The following is a 13,460-nucleotide window of genomic DNA, read 5'->3' on the forward strand; positions in this document are numbered from 1 at the left end:
CCTGCATCCCTGCCAGGGAGATATTGGCTCGGCTCTTTCTTTCTGCTGCTGCTGTTAGTCCATGAAACATCAAGGGTGGAATGCAAGACTGAGTTCACGCACCAGCCCTCAGTGCCCCAGAGAAATCCTGCCCCCTGCTATTGGAACAATGTGCTGGAGATTTGACTAGGAAAGGGACTGTCTGAATTGTCAGAGTGGGGAATGAACAACAATCTACAGCAATGTCATTCACACAAACTCACTCTGATCATGCTCCAACAGGAAGGGAAATAGGCAGGAATTCTTGCTGTTCAGCCAAGGACACTCTTACACTAATGCAGCCATGAGTGTGCTGGGGAATCTGGTCTGAACAAACAATTTGAAGTGACAATTCAGTGAGAACTGAATCATCATGTAGGGCAACAAATGTGTGTCAAATAGTTGTGGCCAAGTGGTTAAGGCGATTGACTCAAAATCCATTGGGGTCTCCCTGCGCAGGTTCAAATCCTGCCAACTATGCAACGCATAGTGCTGTTGTTGTTGTTACTATTATAGTCTTAGTGCCTGAGCATCCACAGTGTGAACTGGAGCCAGATCTACTTTCACTCTGTCTACACTTAAAACGCTGCTGTGGCACTGCTATAGCACTTTGGAGTAAACAGTGACTAGAGGGGTTTTCCCATCCCTGTAATAGCTACATGGATAGAAGAAATCTTCCTTTTCTTTAGCACTATCTAACCCGGGCTTAGGTCACCTTAACTATATGGGCTTGGGGATGTCGGTTTTTCACACCCTGAGAGATGTTGCTCTGCCAGTGAAAGTGCCCAGCGTACACCAGCCCTTAGATCCCTCGTGGTATTTCAATGCAGGCACTGACCTGTGAGAGGAAAACATCAGCTCACAAACACAGAGACTGAATTCCCCACATTTAATCTCGCTGCACTTCCCAGAAAGTCACAAAATTCAATTCATTCTTGCTAGGACAGAGAAAAAATAAGTGACACTAAGTTTTTGGCTTGGTTAAATAAAATTAAGTGTTTAATTAATATAGTAAAAATCTGTACTGATTCCTCTAACTAACACCATAGCGTGAAATAGGAACAGAGACAAAGCTTGTCAGTGACGACTAATTTTGCAAATGATCTTCCCATTATTAATTTCCACGCCGCCCCCATTGGAAGTCTGGGCATCTCCAGTGTCATTGTGCTGCACTCACCTTCCCCTTAGAATTGTTCTTGGACATTTGCCTTCCTCTGCAGCGTGGGGCTCAGGTCACTTGCTGGTGGATTCCCTGCACCTTGAGGTCTTTTAGCCACGATTTGAGGACTTCAATAATTCAGACATAGGTTAGGGGTTTGTTACAGGAGTGGGTGGGTGAGATTCTGGGGCCTGCATTGTGCAGGAGGTGAGACTAGATGATCATAATGGTCCCTTCTGACCTTAAGTCTGTGAATCTTTTCCAAAATTTGGAAAATTGTGCAGTTCAGAATGTGAATAGTGACCCCGTCTCCTTCCTGCACCTGCTCTACATTGCTCCACAGCAGCTTCTCCACCTGCAGAGTCACCCCAGCACGGCAGTGCAGCTGCCCAGGGTTCAGCAGGGGCCCCTGGCAAGGACCGTGGGTGCAGCTAACAGCCCGGTGTGCCTGGCTGTGAGGCAGCTGTAAAAAAGCAACACCCCCCCCCAGAAGTACAGAGACTGAATTCCTCAACTTTAACATCATGACCCCCCTGTAGAAAGCCGCACGTGTCAGCTGTATTGTCACAGGGAGATGCAAAGATCAAGTGACACCAATTTTTAAGTTGAGTAAATAAAGTTGAGGAGATAGTTATTAACCTCCCAAAAATATACTAAAGATCCCTCAACATAACACCTGAAGGTGAAATATGAACAGAGCCAAACCTTGTCAGCAAAGGCTCATTTCCCAAACGATCCTCAAAATGTTACTAATTCCCACCCCTTCTCCGCAGGAACTCTGTGCAGTGTCACTGTTCTGCAGGCAGCTTCCCATTCAATGCTGTTGTGGGACATTCCCAGACCTGGAAATGTACCAACGACAGAATTTGAAGAGCAAACCTGGCTCCCCGCAGCAAGCGGGATTTGAGTGTTTTGTCCCTGTCACTTAGTCTTTGTCAATAGTACAGACGCCAGGGGCAGGACTCCAGGCTCTGCTTGAGGGATCCTGGCACAGGGGCTGGTCAGGGAGAAAGGATTGTAGATTCTGACCTGTGCTCTGGAGACGAGGTAATAATTGAAGGGGGCATTTTTAACACCTCTCCTCCTCAGTGTCCCAGGGCTGGAATTCTACATCCCACAGGGCCAAATGAGAGGGTGATGCCACTTGGTTAATGAAAACCAGTGATCCAGGTGAGGTTTGAACTCACAACCTCAGCATAGCTCCTCTCAGCACTGTGTGCTAACCAGTTGTGCCACTGAAGCACCTGTTAATTGTTTTCTCCCAGTTCCCTAGGTTAATTTTTTTTTAATAATTGACTAGAGCTGGAAGGGACCTTGAAAAGTCATTGAGTCCAGCCCCCTGCCTTCACTAGCAGGACCAATCTTTTGCCACAGATCACTGTGTGGCCTCTTCAAGGATTAAACTCACAATCCTGGGATTAGCAGGCCAATGCTCAAACCACTGAGCTATCCCTCCTCCCAAAGGCAAGAATTGACCCCAAAACATTCTCAGTGGGGCTGAGAGCAGGTAGCGACAAGTGTTGTACTCGGTGGGGTGGATTCTTCTTAAGGGTCCCAGGCCCCATTTGACCCTTTTGTTCTTCCCTGTGTAATAACAGAGCTGGTTAAGACTCAATGGAGAATCTTGCTGCAGACCAACAGATCTGAAATCACTGATAACCAGCTCTAAGCATTAGTCCTGCTTTGGGACAGTGTCTCTCATGCAACAAACTGCCCAGTCTGCACTAGCAGTGAGGCTCCCTCACTAACAGCTGAAATCAGGGAGAGCTGTGTGAAGTGCAGGGCCCCAGGGGTGCCTGAACAGGGAGGAACAACACCCCAGGACTTTTAAAAATGGGAGGGCTCTGCCTTGCCACTTTGTAATGACTGTAAGGGCGAGGGGGGGGAGGGGACGGAGAGCAGTGAGCAGGAGGAGGGGTCTTGGGGGAAGAGGCAGTGTAGGAGCGGGGCCTTGGGGAGAGGGGGTTGGGCAGGGGCGTGGCCTCGAGTGGCAGGGGTGGGTCTACTGTTTGGGCTCTGGTGGCCACTACTTTTAGGCAGGGCCACCCTGGGGTGGCTATTTGCCCCGGGCCCCACAGGGGCCCCACAAGCCCTGGCCGAGAATCCCTTTCCCTGGCTAGAGGCGCCTTTTTAATTTTTACTCACCCGGATGCACTTCTGTGGCGGGTCCTTCAGTGCTGCCAAAGACGTGGCACTAAACTGGTTTATGTAAAATCGGAATAATCCCATAGTGTAGACGTACCTGATATTTGCCTTCTTTCCTGGTTCGTTATGTCTCCAGCGAGCAAACTGGAGCTGTCACAAGGCTGGTTAGATGCTGCTTTCTAGCCCAGAGAGCTGGGGTTGATTTAGCATGCAGCCACCATCAGCTGGTCAGAGTAACCAGGGTGGGAGGGTGAAATTTAGGATTCTCCTACGAGGGGGAGCTGCTGTTGGACTCATCTAGTGGGAGAGAGTCTGAAAAAGCTTCTCAGATCCCAGAGAGGGGGGCAGACAAGCCAGTTCCCCACACGCCACACACACATTTTCACAGGGAATCAGGTCCCCTGAGGAAAAACTCAAAAGAAGCCCAGGTCCAGGAGTGTCAGAGAAGGGAATCACTGTTTGCCTTAAGAGGTGGGTGAGGGAAACCTGCAGGTCCGTAGATCCCTCCAGCGCCTGATAGAACCATTTGTGGGGAAGGTCTGGGGAAGCCGAGGAGGACAAGGAGACGGGAAAAGGGCTTGCAGCTGTTGTGCAATCCCCATGCTCCAGCAGAAGGGTCCGGGGGGCTCAGCACTCAGAACTCACAAGATGGCAAAGCTCAGAGCCCCATTACACAGAGTCAGAATGTGATCAGCTCACACCCAGGGCGAGCAACACCCCTCCCTTGGTCTCTATGCCAGAGCTCTTATCAGCTCAGTCCTTCCTGCAAGAGTTGGCTGCTGAGAGGGTTGCGATGGGGTAAATGAAGGCAGAGGAGGATTGTTCCTCATGGGGTTTTTTGTGTGGCTCTGTGATCCTGCTGGAAGAAGCATCATTTGAGTTTGTTTCAGTGACTTGGGTTGGGCTGAGGTTGTGACCCTGAGTACAGGGGTTCCTGCACTTTCTGCTCTTAACCCCTCAGGGAATGGACAATGGAGCAGCTTCAGAAATTGGATAGAAAGCAGCCTAAGAAAGTGTAGCATAAGAGAGAAGCAAAACAGTGTCATCACCTTCCCTGGTGGTCTAGGGGTTAGGATTTGGCACTTTCACTGCCAAGGCCTGGGTTCAATTCCTAGTCAGGGAAAAGTGACTTTAAACCAAAAAACCTTTAGTTATTCTTCACTTGCAATGTAAAGAAATCCATGTTATTTTCCTGATTCTCCCATCGTCCCAGTGTCTCCAGGCACCAGAGCAGCAAGCAGGTGCCTGGGGCGGCTAATGGAAAGAGGAGGCTTCAGTGCAATTTGGCCCTCTCAGTCCCTCTTGGAGGGAAGAACTTTCTGCCAAAAGTGGCAGAGGTAGAGCTGCCGCTGATTGTGGCTTTTTTTTTCTTTTTCCCCGCTTGGGGTGGCAAAAATGCTGGAACTGGCCCTGCTCCATGGAAGACAATTTGTTAAATCCCAGATGAGTGCAGTTCTATCAGTTCTCAGCCTGAGTCCTTAGGTCTTAATCCTGAGGATATTGTCCCACCATGGGGCCATTTCCCGCCTCTCTTTCCTAGGGAAGCACAATTTTCCTTGCACAGACACAGGAACAGCAAGATCTTTCTCTGTCCCTTGTGCAAAGCAGGGGGCCAAATTCCATGGAAACAATGGACAAGCAGGGGGCCCTGGGGACATCCAGCCCTGGCCGTGAGATGTTCCCTCCCCTCTTTCTTTATGCCCCTGTTGTTATTTCATGGATTGTCTGGGATGGGGAAAAGCTGAGTTCACTCCAGGTGGAGGGTAAAAAGGACCCCAAAAATCTCAGGACCCAACCCCTGCTACCAGGATCACTGAGGTGCTGGGAATTTGAGTAGGAAAGGGACTGTGTGAATTGTCAAGGTGGGGAATGAATAACAACTAGATCCACCTCATTAACCACTGACACAGGCTTATCCTGCTGCAGCTAGAAGGGAAACTGAGAGTGATTCTTTGCTGTTCAGCCATGGAAACAGTGACCCAATTGCACCGCAGTGAATGTGCTGGGGAAAGCTGGACTTCACAGGCAGGTGAAAAGAGCAGATCCTAGAAACACCTGGAGCTTCCCACTCTACTTCTGCCACCAGAGTCAGGTGCCGAGCGACTCACAGGGCCCCTCCCCTCCCATTCCCTTGCAGCAGGAGGTGGCAGCACCCTCCACCCAATGCAGGAGAGAGGGCTGAGTGTATCTCTGCACCCTGAGTCCAGGGCACCCACTCTCTCTGCCCCACACATCGAATCTGGACCTGCTGAAAAGTGACCCCTAAGAACCAGCAGCCTCCAGGACCGCAGGTTTGGCCCTCAGAGGAGGGAATGTGTCTCCCATGCTGCTCTTAAGCCACTGGATGCTCTGGAAATAGGACACCTCTGAGTGTAACTTGCAGCCCAGCTGGGGGATGTAGCTCAGTGGTAGAGCACATACTTTGCATGTATGAGGCCCTGTGTTCAATCCCCAGCATCTCCAGGCTCTTTCTTTCAACCCTGCTTCTTTGCTCATGCCTAGCTGGCATGTGGCCCTGCAGGAGTTTTAATCCTGCTGAGAGAGGGGCAAGTGCCAATTGAATGCAAGGTCTGGGGGTGTTTCTCCTCTGAAGTCACCTTGGTACGTGTAAGATTCCCACCTGCTGTGCTGCTTGGGACAAGGGTAGATGAGAAGGGCGAATCCTCCAGCACTGGAGGGAAAGGTCCCATCTGCTCAGACTGAGAGGCAAGGAAACAGAGGGGCAGTCAGTGCTCAGAAAGGAGAGGTCAGTGATGTACACCCAGCAGGGGACACTGTCTTTTTGAGTATCACAGGGGGAGCTGTGTTAGTCTGGATCTGTAAAAAGAGACAGAGTCCTGTGGCACCTTATAGACTAACAGACGTACAGGAGCATAAGCTTTCGTGGGTGAATCCCCACTTTGTCAGATGAATGTAGTGGGAATTCTGTGCCTGGCTAGCCAACTACAAAAGCAGTTTCTCCTCCCTTGATGCTCACACCTCAGCTGCTAGACAAGGGCCTCATCCTCCCTGATTGAACTAACCTCCTTATCTCTAGGCTGATTCTTGCCTGCATATTTATACCTGCCCCTGGAAATTTCCACTACATTCATCTCCCTGCCCCCCTGCCTGCACCCTGAGCTCCATCCTGCCCGCACACAGCCCCTAGCTACCCCCTCCCTGCACCCTGACCTACCCCCTGCCCGCACACAGCCCCTCGCTACCCTCTCCCTGGGCTACCCCCCTGCCCGCACACAGCCCCTAGTTACCTCCTCCTGGCACCCTGAGCTACCCCCTGACTGCACCCTGAGCTACCCCTCCCACCCGCACACAGCCCCAAGCTACTCCCTGCCTGAACCCTTAGCTCCCCCAGCCTGCACCGAGCCCCTAGCTACCCCTCCCTGCACCCTGAGCTACCCCCCTGCCCACACACAGCCCCTAGCTATCCCCTCCCTGCACCCTGAGCTCCACCCTGCCTGCACCCAGCCCCTAGCTACCCCCTCCCTGCACCCTGAGCTGGCTGAAAGGCTGAAAATGAGACAAGATCAGGTTAAGTCTTTTTAACATATGTCCCCAGATGGAAAAAAAGTGCCAGGAGAAGCAGGCAGTCGTAACCAGCTCTGTTATTACACAGGGAAGAACAAAAGGGTCAAATGGTGCCTGGAACCCTTAAGAAGAATCCACCCCACCAAGTACAACACGTGTTGCTACCTGCTCTCAGCTGCACTGAAAATTCGTTGGGGTCGCTCCTTGCCTTTATTAACCTAAGCACCATTATCAGCTCCAGTGGCATGATTGGTTAGTGTACAGTACTTATAGAGCAGTGCTGAGAGGAGCTGTGCTGAGGTTGTGAGTTCAAGCCTCACCTGGAGCACTGGTTTTCATTAACCAAGTGGCATCACCCCCTCATTTGGCCCTGTGGAATGTAGAATTCGAGCCCAGGGGACTCTGAGGAGGAGTTAAAAATGCCCCTTCAATTATTACCTCCTCTCCAGAGTGCAGGTCAGAATCTACCATCCTCTCTTCCCCCATCAGCCCCTGTGCCAGGATCCCTCAAGCAGAGCCTGGAGTCCTGCCCATCCTTGACCCCTGAGCCTGGAGGGAGAGGAGCAAGGAGCCATTGTTAGAGGGCTTTCCCTTCCCCTGCCCACTTCCCTGGCTCTTGTCACACAATCAATAAGGAGCAAAAGACCAGAAGCCGGAAGCGCAGACAAAGGGATGGTTACTGGGGTTAGTTTCCAAGAAGGCAGATTCCAAAGCCCTTCACACCAGCCGGGCTTATCTCTATAGACCGACAGAGTCTGTTCCCCAGTGTCCCCCTTCCCAGCTCTGACACCGCAGAGCCTTGCCTGTTCCTGGTTCCCTATTCCTGTTCCCCGCCCCCGTTAGCAAGATTCCAATTTCTCCTTCCACTTCCTGTTTGACCCCCATTTATACAGTAATAGTCTCAGCTAGACCTTAACCAATCATTGTAACTAACCAATTCTAACCTATTATAACAGAATTCTCTAACCAATTATATCCCACTCCCCTAATTAACTTACACCCAGCAAAATTAATTCGGCAGCAAACAGAAACAATTAGAGAACCAGACAGATTGACAATAGAAAAGTGGGGGCCAGAAAGATAAACCCTACAGAAATGAGGGTTTCACAACCACAACCATTGAGAAGGGATTTCTTGCCAGACCGGATGCTCTCTTAAGATCTGTTTCTTTATCTGGTGGTGATGGGTCAGGATTGTCTTCCCAACAGCCCAACCCCACCTTAGTTCAGTGTGACGGGTTTGGGAGGTGAGGATGGGACCGTTCGCTTCCCAGCTTATGGCTGCCCCTGCTGCTTAGCCAAAGGCCTTAGCCTACGAAAAAGGCTCAGACTCTCGGAGGGAGAGAAGGCCCAGACACAGGCAGACTGGGATTTTGGTTCTTTGTTTTATACCCCTGTCACTAGCTAAGTGATAAAAATACACCTAAGTTCTTAAAGTCTAGGCCTGTACAGGCAGCCTGAATATCTCTAGGCCTCCCTATTCCAAAAAAAAGGAAATGAAATTAAAACATTCCCGGGGCTCTTCCTGTGCACCTGGCTAGTGCATTGGAGTTGAAAGTGCTGTCCAGCGTGGTCACATTGGAGGACTCTCAGATAACTCCCGGAGGCCAATACCATCGAATTGCACAATGCTGTGTCTGCACTACCCCAAATTCAGTGGCTGCTCAGTAGGCCACCAAGCCTGCCTGCCTTGTTTGTGGGGGAGAGGGGGCACAACAAAAAAATGCAGTATCACTGCAGAAGAGAGCTCACCCCCTGCCATCAGTGAGGGTTGCCTCACAGCCGCTGACTCCAGGAGCAGGCAGGAGTTAGCCAAGGAAACATGCCACTGCTCTGCCCTGTTACATTAGCATTCAGGGAGCATGGCACAATGGAAGGCAGAACGTGGGTGGGTGGGTGGGGGGGAGGCAGGTGACCCCATGTGCCCCCCCCGCTTCACCAATGGTTGGGGATCCACAGGGCTGTGTGTTTAATTTTAGGGGCCCCTGGTAAAAAGATGTTGAGAACCACTATGCAAGAGGTCTGTGAAGCCAGGAATGAATGGGCTAAAGTGAAGCGCGAAGTGTTATTTACCCTTTCCCACCATGCAGTAAAGGTGGGGGGAGGGGGAGCCACCTGATGACATTAACGTGCGGAACTCCTTGCCATGGTACGTTGTGAGGGCGAAAGGTAGAACTGGCTTCCACCCAGAATGAGAGACGTTCATAGAGACTAGGTCCCTCGAGAGTAATTAGTGAAGTTGGTCAGTGATGCAATCCCACGCTTGAGGGAAGCCCTAAATCTCTGACTACACAGAGACCAGGAGTGGAAGATGAGGGTGGATCATTCCAGATTGTCCTGTTCTGTGCACTCCACCAGAAGCTCTTGTAGTGCCCAATGTCAGAGACGGGACACTGGGCTAGATGGACCGTTGGTCTGACCCACTCTGGCCTTCTTACAGGAAATCACGGGGGTGAAAGAATTAATTGCTAATGAGCTCTGCTGCATAAGGTCATCTAGAATAACTGGACAGGCCAGTATGAATAACCTTTTTGTACCATTCAATATTAACACAGAAAATATGGGGACTAGTTATTCTAATTCCTTCCTTTGGAAATGAAATGATGCATGAAGAAAAAAAATGAAACTCAAAACGATATCAGTAAGTTATTTTCTACATTATGCAAGCCTTGCCTCAGCAACTCACTCATACCGACAACACATGAAACCAAACAGCTAGGTGAATATAGATCACAAAATAGCCCCCTCCTGGAAAAACCTCATGCTAACACATCAAGCTCTAAAGATAATATAAATGCTATTTCTCTCAAAGCTCTGTTGGCCTATGGGGCTTTTTTTTATTTTCTAAGCAATTTAAGCTTCAGCCGTCTAAAGAAGTTCAAGAAAAAAAATCCAACCACCAGGGTTTCATCTAGCTCAGGGTCCAGCTCAACCTTCTCCCCACACCACTGGCCCTCCCATCCCCTTCCACCACCAGGTTGACCCAGGCACTAGGGCAGGAACAGGGTGAAGAAGCAAGTCAAGCTGAGCAAGGCAGGCCAAAGCAAGTCTTCTCTTCATGGGCCGCTCACAATGACATCCTTTTTGGGTGCAACTGCTGCAAAAACATCCCGGGCAGAGAAGCAACAGGCCAAAGAAATGCCATGCAGCTGTGTGAGCCTGACGCTCTAAAGGTTCCTGGTTCAAACCTGGGCTTTGGCAGGCCCTTTCATCCCTCTTTGTGCCGGGCTGGCTTCTTTCCTGGGAGCAGTAGCAGAGCCTTTAGCTGACATGAGCCCCTGCTCCCAAGCCAGACAGCAGACTGTGGGCTTCTGCCCCTAGTTGGCCCACCTGACCTTTAACAATGAGGGATGGGATCTGTCTTTCCCATATGACTTATTGGTTGACCAAATATGGCAGGAATAAAGTGAGGCAGTGGGAATAGTGCCAGAGGGGGTGATGGGCAGGGACTGAGGATGAAAGCTCCTCTGTGTAGCTGAGTGAGGGCAGTACCAGGGAAGGGACATCTGTTAAAGTGGCCATGTGGAAGGTGGAAGGTATTTGGGGGCCCAGGAGGAGGCACTTGATGTTCAGTTCCTTGGAGCAGCTGGACATAGACATGGTGGGCATTCAGGAAATGCACATTAATGACTTCAGGGTACATTGATGGGCAGACGGTGATTGGAGAAAGGGCCTGTCTTTCTGGTCCTCCAGGCCAGGGAAGAACGATGGGGTTGGAGTCTTGTTCTTCACATCCGTGGTGTGAGTACAGAAGGGGCTGGAGCTCTGACTAGGTAGCTAATTAGTGGTGGACTTTGTGCTCTGTGGCACTGGTTACTCTATATTAGTGTTTATCATCCCAGTTAAGGTGTGAAAGAAAAGATCAATGGAAGGAAGTGGCTCCCTTCCTCTGGACTGCACGGTGTTTGGTGTTGGGGGGATTTCAATTGTTCCAGCTGGCCTGAGGACCGCTGGTCCTGTTTTCCCAACCATCAGAGGAAACTTTTTTATGATGAGCACTACCTGGCGCAGGTCTGTAGCAAGGTCGGCTTAGAGGACTTGTTTCTCCGTAGTTGAACCTGTGGAGGGTGGGCAGTAACCTCCTATTCCTCTGACCCGAGCTCACACCAGCTGCAGAGGGGATACACCTTTCTGCAGGGACAGGCCAGGAGTTGCACTGACCGGATTTCCGTGAAGGAGAGCACGTCGACAGCCCAGTGCAGGGTGGTGCCAATGGACTGTTTGGATCCCGCAGCTCTCACCGTGTGCTCAATGTGGGCAATTCCCTGACCCAGGGCAGAGGATATTGGAAGCTGAACATCCAGAGCTTGCAAGATAAAGGAGCAGGGAGGCAAAGCCTGGCGGTGTTGGCAGAACAGGAAAGCATCAGAGGGTCCTATGGCAACCAGGGGGATTGGTGGGAGTCGGTGAGGGAGGAGTTGGTGGCTTTGTTCTGGCAGTTTGGCAAACACCGCAACATTAAAGAAACCAAGGGTGCCACGTCCTGCAGTGTCGCCTGTGGGATTTCCACAAGAGCATCTAGGCAGGGGAGCTAGTCAGCCTGTGATTGTATGACTGGATGAAACGGCAGCTGGATGAGTTCCAGGAGATGAGGCTGCAGCTGGCTGATATGAGCGGGAGCACTGAGTGAAGGGAGGGGTGGCCTCCCCTGACATTTTTGCAGCCTGCAGGGAATGGAGACAAAGCAGGGGGATGCGGGGACTCAGGGCAGGACCCACGGATCTGATAGTGCAGGACTATAGTCGCTGGAGGAGGAGAGAGAGTCCTGCGAGAGGAAGCCGCTGGTGGGAAGCAATAAGTGCAGCGTGCAAACTAGCCAGCTGAGAGTCACAGGGGTCTAGAAAAGGAACTAGCAGCAGGTCCCATGGTGTAATGGGCAGCACTCAGGTCTCTGAATCCTGTAATCTGAGTTTAAATCTCAGTAGGGCCTCCTGGAAATATGTTGATTTGCTGCCAAACCCTGGAGCTCAATGTGCTTGACTTCCCTCTCTTGGTGAACTAGAGTGAGGTTTTTCCCCACCTCCTGCTGGGTGACTGAGGCCGGGGCCAGCTCCAGACACCAGCACAGCAAGCTGGTGCTTGGGGCGGACCAACGGAGAGGGGCGGCACATCTGGTTCTTCAGCGGCAATTCGGGAGCAGGTCCCTCAGTCCCTCTCTGAGGGAAGGACCTGCTGCTGAATCACCATTGAAGAATGAGGCGGTGGTGGTAGAGCTGCCGCTGACTGCAGCTTTTTTTTTTCCCTCCACTTTGGGCAGCAAAAAAGCCGGCCCTGACTGATGCCCACTGGAGATAGGTCTTTGGTCCAGCCTGTTCAGTGGACTGGCCACTGTAGGTTGGGGGTCCCAGAACTTAACAGCCTGGCTAGAGATTCCTGCGGGTTGACCGGATGGTTGTTTCTCGCTGCTTCACCTGATGTCCACAACTTTGGTCCCTGCAGCTGCCACACTCTTCCTCTTGCCCACGTGGCATTTAAAGGAAGGAGTGCCAGGGCCAGGCTTCATAGTCAGGGCTAGGCAGGAGGGAGGAAAAGTCCCAGGCTGGAGCCCAGCACCTCTCCTCCTCTGGGCACCTAGAGCAGAGGCAGCTGGTGCTGACAGCTCCAAGGGAAGGTTTAAAAGCCACAGAGCAACAGAGGGCAGGGCAAGAGGAGGGGAGAACCATGGCTATGTGAGGCCAGCAGACAGCCACAGAGACACCCGGCGAGCCTGCTCCCTGCAACACCAAACACTCACTGAAAGTCACCCACAGGCCAGCTGCTGACGCTCTGTGGCCAACATCAGAAGACGATAAGAAAGCAGGGCCAGCCCGCCTGGTGGGGCCTCTGACCATTTGTATTCCAGATGCTCACTTTGGCAGTGGGGCAGGAGATTTTTTCCCCCAAGAGGCTTTGACTAGCTCCCCTGCCCGGATGCTCTTTTCCTCAGCTGGCGAGAAGCAGAGACACACCCAGGCTCGCAAGGTGCTACGTAGCAAACCCCTCAAGCACAGGGAACAGGCACACATTTGGAAGAGGGAAACTGCTCTACACACTAGCCTGGACAGCCGCCTATTTTCTTTGGCAAGTCAGGAAGGGCAAAGGCGAGACTGGAAGCACCTGGGGCTCATGCCCCAGCCTTTGTGACGCCCAACCCCCAACTCCTTCCCGTGGCTCTAGCTGAAGCCAGAGCATTGGCCTGAGCGGCCAAGAAGAGGTTCCAGCCCTGAAGGGAGCAGGACTTTCAGCGCAAAGTTAAAACTGGACAAACACAACCGCAAAGGGACTCGAGCCCTCAATTGCCTAAGCAGAGGTCAGACACCTTATCCGTTAGGCCACACAGTTATAATGGAATAAGCCTCTCCAAGCCCTTCTTTGGAAAAGGCAGACACTGTGTTTCTTGGGTCATCTACTGAGGGGAGCCGAGACTGTCTGGCAGGGCCGGCTCCAGACCCCAGCGCGGCAAGCACGCGCGTGGGGCGGCCCTTTCCCGGGGGCGCGGCAGGCTGTGCCGGCAGACCTGCCACAGTCATGCCTGCGGGAGGTCCCAGGATGACCGGACCTGCCGCAGGCATGACTGCGGAGGGGGCACTCGTCCCGCGGCTCCAGTGGACCTCCCGCAGGCATGCCTGCGGCAG

General features: G+C 51.9%; 3 non-coding genes across 3 annotated transcripts; all 3 read left to right on the forward strand.

Moving 5' to 3' along the window:
• Positions 1-416: 416 nt before the first annotated feature.
• On the forward strand, positions 417-498 carry TRNAL-CAA. Its single transcript has one exon. It is a non-coding gene; the product is annotated as a tRNA-Leu (tRNA).
• Positions 499-4,373: 3,875 nt separating this feature from the next.
• On the forward strand, positions 4,374-4,445 carry TRNAE-UUC. Its single transcript has one exon. It is a non-coding gene; the product is annotated as a tRNA-Glu (tRNA).
• Positions 4,446-5,713: 1,268 nt separating this feature from the next.
• On the forward strand, positions 5,714-5,785 carry TRNAA-UGC. Its single transcript has one exon. It is a non-coding gene; the product is annotated as a tRNA-Ala (tRNA).
• The last annotated feature ends 7,675 nt before the right edge of the window (positions 5,786-13,460 follow it).

Source organism: Mauremys mutica, unplaced genomic scaffold (genome assembly GCF_020497125.1).
Source record: "Mauremys mutica isolate MM-2020 ecotype Southern unplaced genomic scaffold, ASM2049712v1 000671F_np12_subseq_1:101755_obj, whole genome shotgun sequence".
In the NCBI taxonomy this organism is placed as follows: domain Eukaryota; kingdom Metazoa; phylum Chordata; order Testudines; family Geoemydidae; genus Mauremys; species Mauremys mutica.